Genomic DNA, 6,301 nt, shown 5'->3' with positions numbered 1-6,301 from the left:
AAAAAATGTAAGTTTGGCTGGATAATGGATGGTGGCGATTCAACAAAGGAGTGTGTATTTGTTTTTAGGAGAAGGGGATTAGTAGCCTCTAGTGGCAGCTATCAGAAACTACAACGATTTCAAACTTCAATGAGACACAGAAATCACAAAAACAAATAAAAACTTGCCAGTACTGACACATGACTACGTACATAACACCTAAACCACGTGATTCAAATGAAACACTTATGAATGAAACACTAAATTGTGAACAATTTAATTGCTTTCATTGTAAAACTCTTTAAAAACTTGTTCCTAAACAAAGATGTTTTTATCATCAGACATGTTAGTTTTACTCATGTATAATACACTTTTGTTTATCAGATAGTCAGAAATAACAGGAAAATCCAGAGTATCAGGTCTCCATTCTGAGCCAAGCTGACCGCTGAATAGCTGTTCATATGCTGAAATAAGCACACTAATCTGACATATTTCTGTCCATGTCTGGATACATTGGTATATTGGTATGGTATATTATATATGGTATATGGTATATTCTAAGATTCATAAATACTGACTTTTACAAATATTTCCCAAAACAAAAATGAAAATGAAATTTTAAATAAAGTAAATCCTAACTAAAGAAAAACGTGCAAACTAAATGAAACCAAACAGAATTGAAATAAACACTAAAACGGACCAAATCAGTATCTGTTACACATTTTTGGAAACCTCTGAAACTACATTATGCAATTTCTAAGATTTATCAAATAAACACTGCCGCATTAATAAAAGGTTAGATATAAATGGAAGAAAGGCTCGAATTAAACCGTGTTGTCTAACGAAATATTGTTTGCAACAGATATTCAACAAATAATTATTTTTTTCTAACTTGTTAAAGCACTCTTCCTTGTCCATGTGGTGAATCGGCACGGTATTGCAGCTTTATATCTGTTGTGTTAGCCCATTGTTTGCATTGAAGTATTATTATTATTATTATTATTATTATTATTATTATTATTATTATTATTATTATTATTATTATTATTTCATGTTCAGCTAAAAGTCCAATTTTGCACTGCTAGACTTCGTCATTCAAGGAAAAAAAAACTATTTCCGCTTCGACCGGAAGTCACATCCTAGCTTCAACATGGTTCCCCCCGTTGCAGTGTCGCCGCTCATCAAGGTAAAACATTAATTTTGTAGCTTGTATAGCTTTTATTACTGTAAATGTAAATGGACAGATATGTCTAAGCCACAGTCTGTCCCTAATACACGCAGACTCGCGTTAATGGAAGTTGTTGTATTAGCATCTTAGCTAGTGTTTGCTAGCAGTGACATTGAGAGGTGAACGCTTCCTCACAAACAGTTGCTTTCTCCGGCATCTTACACATCTGACAGAGGCAGGTATTATGACTAGTAATACTCCTTCCATGTTGTTAGGCTGAAAAAGAGCCATACTGTTGAGTAGTGTTGTGGTTGTTGTTCTGTACGTAAGCTGAACGGTCAGAGAAAAACTGGACTTCGTCCCTTGTCACGGCTCATTTGGCGCACTTCGTGTAGGTTTCTCTACGGTATCGTGACCACACACGATGTTTTTAAATACGGACTTATAGAATTAAGCATAAAATGGTAGCTATATATCAGCGATTGACAGTAACGACAGAACAGGCTGTGGAAATTAAGCTCATCTTGTTCATATGTCGCAGCTCACGCAAGGTTAGCTGGTTATCCACACATGTTTCGCTTGATAACATGTTTGTTAACACCATTTTTTCCATTTCAGACGGCCAGATGGTCTGCCCTGCTGCTCGGCGTGATCTACGGCAAACAGCGATTTGGTACGTCCATGTGTGCGCATGCGTAAACTAGTTTGTGTCAGTGCGTAAAAGGAAAGACTTGGAACAAAAAGTCAGTAATGTTCACTGTTTGTGACAGATGCAAGGGTTTTATTTTATTTTTTTATTTGGACCACATATCACAGCATTTATACCCTAAACAGGAGATGCACCAATTGCAGTTTTCTTGGTTGATTCTGTAGTATGACGGAAAGAAAAACAATTGCGAAAACTACCTAAGAGCTGTCTGATCTCCAGGAGTTGCTTATCAATAAATGTATCTCACAGAGGAAGGGATATGTGCTTGCAAGGATTATTTGTACATTAGGGCACCCTTAATTTCCATGAAGATGTCTTTAGCACATGGGGAGGGGGAACTAAAGGGTGGACTTATGAAGTCACAAAAGTATTAGAAAATGAGGGCTGTCTATGCTCTGATACACGTGTGTAATGTGTCTTAAGAATACCACTGTGATTTCTAAGAATGCTTAGTGATGGGCTCTGTAATTTTGGTTAAGATTACCTGAAGCCCATTGCTGAGGAGGAGAGGAGGGTTGAGGAAGCAGAGAAGAAGGCCAGAGAGGAGCAGGAACGCATCTACAAACAACTCTCTGAAGGTAACGCAGAATCACACGCGGCCTTTGTTTGTCTGTCACATAAAATTAGGTTTGTTTGTTTTAATGCCAACATATTCATGTTTCCTCATTCTTTTTCTGTCTCTGCAGCAAATTCTGACACCATCCTCAAATGAACATTTTCCTGACTTATATTGCTGAACAATAAATATTTCCAATGTAATCAATAAAGTGTTCTTTACTTTTTTTTTAAAAAACTTGCCTCATATTAGTCCAGACACTCCTTATTCTGAACTAAGCCTTTTGAACCTTCTAGTTGCGTTTGACAAACACACATGCACATTTTGTGACTCGAGCAAGTGTGTATGTGTGTACACCTGTCCTTCAGTGGGAATTGAGTCTGGAGGAGGAGCATGGTTGTAATCCTGGCCTAGTTTAGCAGCAATCCTAGGATTGGGGTCAGGGACCAGTAGTAGAAAGTGCAGTGTGGACAGAAGCGATCCCTCAATACTCTTGTGCGTTGTGTAATATTATAACCTTCATAATGAACTCCATATTGCATTATAGCATTATATAGAACATGTTCTTGCATTATAATCATAATGGCTGGGGGTCAGTTAAGGCCAGGAAGCGCCTTAACCCTCTGAGTCCTAACCTGGCCATTTGTGGCCACTTTGCTTTTCACTTTTCAACCATTTTTGTTCTGTTAATGCAAATGGAATGAAACTTCCCAAAGGTGTGTTTTTTTCAGATTTTTAATTTTCAACATCAGCTCCTTAATAATGTCAATAATATTCACTATACACTAAATAGTTCCTCTTGGTTCTATCATTGGCCATTTGTGGCCAATTGAAACCCATTATAACCACCTTTTTGATTCCTTGTTACTGACAGTACTATATCATGCAATTTAGGTAAAATTGCTTTCATTCTAAACTCAACACATGAAAATTGTAGTTTTTAATGTTTTTTACCAAATTACATCATTTACCCATTTTTGGCCAAGCAAGCAATTTCATGTAATATTCTGAGTTTCTAGTAGCGGCCTTTGATGGCCTACCACACTCCAATGGACCAAAATAATGAAACAATTTTGACATAGGTTTGATCTTAAGGATCTAATAGTTTGTGTTTGTGCATGACATTGCAGTACAAACATGTATTTGCAAGATAGACTGGAATAAATTCAAACATTACATAGGCTGCAGTGAATTTCTGTGGATGCAGGATATTGAGCTTTGAGGTTCCCAGTCAAACTTAGCTTTGAAGCACATGTTAAAAGCACTTTTACTCTTGTATTTTTCATCAAAAGATACCATACCAAAAATATCAACTCTAGAAACAAAAAAAACCCCAATCACAGGACATTTTGCAGAGTTCAAACCTGCAGCTGCAGCTGGAGCGCAAACAACAACAAACACTATTTGTAAACGTGTCCTGGAGTTTATGCAGGTGCAGACAGTGCTACTGCTGTAAGTAAGCCTAACAGCTTCCAGATCATTTATTCTGGCAATATGGCAATTAGATCATCACTGCTTCAAGCACTGCCTATATGATCTGGTCAGAGAGCAAGGACAGCAAGCAGTCCTCTGCCCTTGAAGAAAACACATCTGCCCAAGATGAAGAAACCTCCTCTCCAGAAGATGAGGGGACAATCTTCAAAGAGGCTGACTGCATCACCACTGATGTTGAGTTCTAGCCAGTGCCCGAATCCTCTTCTTTGGGGGAGGATTGGGGTTGGGGGCATGGAGGTGGAGCCCAAAAAAAAAAAAAAAAGAACATAGGAGCATTTTCTGAGACCGAGGAGCCGGCGACTCAGTGGATCCGCCATGAAAGGAAAACCATGTGGGTCCCACTACTGAAGAGAGACTGCACCACAATCCAGTACCCACTAGGGGTCACCCTAGTCCTGCATTAGCAGCCTGAGATCTACTTTTGACTTTTTATAACAAAGAGATCTTTTAGCTGCTGTGCACCCTTAGAAACCTGCACGGGAGGCCAAGGTGTGAGGATTGGAAGATTATAGATGAAGTGGAGATAAAACCTACACCAGAATAAAGCAATACATAGCATGTTGGATGAAAACACTGGAAGTTCTCAGGAAGTAAAAAGGCATGGGGTTCAGACTCCAACTGACGGAGGAGCTCCAAGGACAACGTCTTTCCTTCGGGTCACATTGGCAGAGGAACTCCTCAGATGAAACCGGCACAGGGGAAACAACCCAGAGCTTCCTCCTCAGCTCCTCCAGTTGCAACAGAGGAAGATTTTGTTGTCTGTCTTTGGCTTCACCAAAACTACCACAGCAATATCCCACATGCCAAAGCAACGGAGGAATATGCTTCTTTTGACAGCAACACACAAGGAACCAGCAGTCGGTGATGGGGAATAAAGGATGCGTGAAAGGAACGGAACAGCAGCCCCTTGAACCAGGTGTAGAAAGTGTGCCTACAAAAACCACTCTAGTGTGGCTGCTAATGAGGATGCACACAGAAGCACACAGATACTGGAATATAAATTTTGATCATTTTATTGGTGATTGCAGGGATTATTTGGTCATTAAATTGCCTTTCTGGCCACTAACACACCATGTGTGACATTGCTTTTTGGCCATTCATCCAAAAAAAAAAAGAATAAATAAATAAAAAGTAAAATAAATCATTGTAACAGTTACTGTTACTGACCTGCAATGATGATAAAAACATATTAGGTTTCACCATTTATATGCTAAAAGTTGGGAACTTTATTACTATTTTTACTATAATAATACATAATCTGACTGGTATTCAAAGGGTATAATATCAGAATTTGAATTATATTTTGGTTTTTATGACTAGAAGCGGTGCTAATTTAAAAAATCAAGTCAATGAAAGTAGAAAATGTTTTAATATATATGAATTTTATAGCATTTTGTAAATGTAAACAGGGGTGGCCATTTTTTGGCCACGAACAAGCTGAGAGGGATTTTTTTTGGTTTTTTCTCACTGCACAAAAAACAAAAGATGCATAAATGTCATTGATACTTTTAATTATTGCTATGCATCAAACCTCCATCATAGTTAGAAAATAAATCAGTTTGCATGTATTATTTAGAAAAAATTGGGGATTTTATGCTTTTATTCCTATGTAAATCATTAAAATTATGTGATTTAACTGGTATTTAAAGGGTTAAAATTATGAATTTTATTGAAATTTTGGTCTTGATGAACAGCACTGATACTAATCTAAAAAATCAAGTCAAAAAAAAGTGGAGATTTTCCTTAATATATATGAATTTTATAGCATTTTGTAAATGTAAACAGGGGTGGCCATTTTGGCCACGAACAGTCTGAGAGGGAGTTTTTGTTTTTCTGCCACTGCAGAAAAAACAATGTTGCATAAATGTCATTGATGCTGTTAATTATTGCTATGCATCTAACCTTCATCACGGTTAGCAAATAAATCAGATGGCATGTATTATTTAGAAAAAAAAAACTGGGATTTTATGATTTTCTATATTTATGAGTTGTTATGATTATGTGCTCTAACTGGTATTTAAAGGGTTAAATTTCAGAATTTTAATGAAATTTTGATTTTCATGAACAGCCCTGGTGCTAATCTAAAATCATGTAAAAAAAACTGGACATTTTTTTAATATATATGAATTTTATAGCATTTTGTAAATGTAAACAGGGGTGGCCATTTTGGCCATGAACAGTCTGAAAGGGAGTTTTTATGTTTTTCTGCCACTGCAGAAAAAACAATGTTGCATAAATGTCATTGATGCTGTTAATTATTGCTATGCATCTAACCTTCATCATGGTTAGCAAATAAATCAGATGGCATGTATTATTTAGAAAAAAAGTGGGATTTTATGATTTTCTATATTTATGAGTTGTTATGATTATGTGCTCTAACTGGTATTTAAAGGGT

The sequence above is a fragment of the Oreochromis aureus genome, linkage group 7 (genome assembly GCF_013358895.1).
Source record: "Oreochromis aureus strain Israel breed Guangdong linkage group 7, ZZ_aureus, whole genome shotgun sequence".
NCBI classification, from domain to species: Eukaryota; Metazoa; Chordata; class Actinopteri; order Cichliformes; family Cichlidae; genus Oreochromis; species Oreochromis aureus.
The sequence above is the reverse complement of the archived record's forward strand: the minus strand, read 5'-3'. Positions refer to the sequence as shown.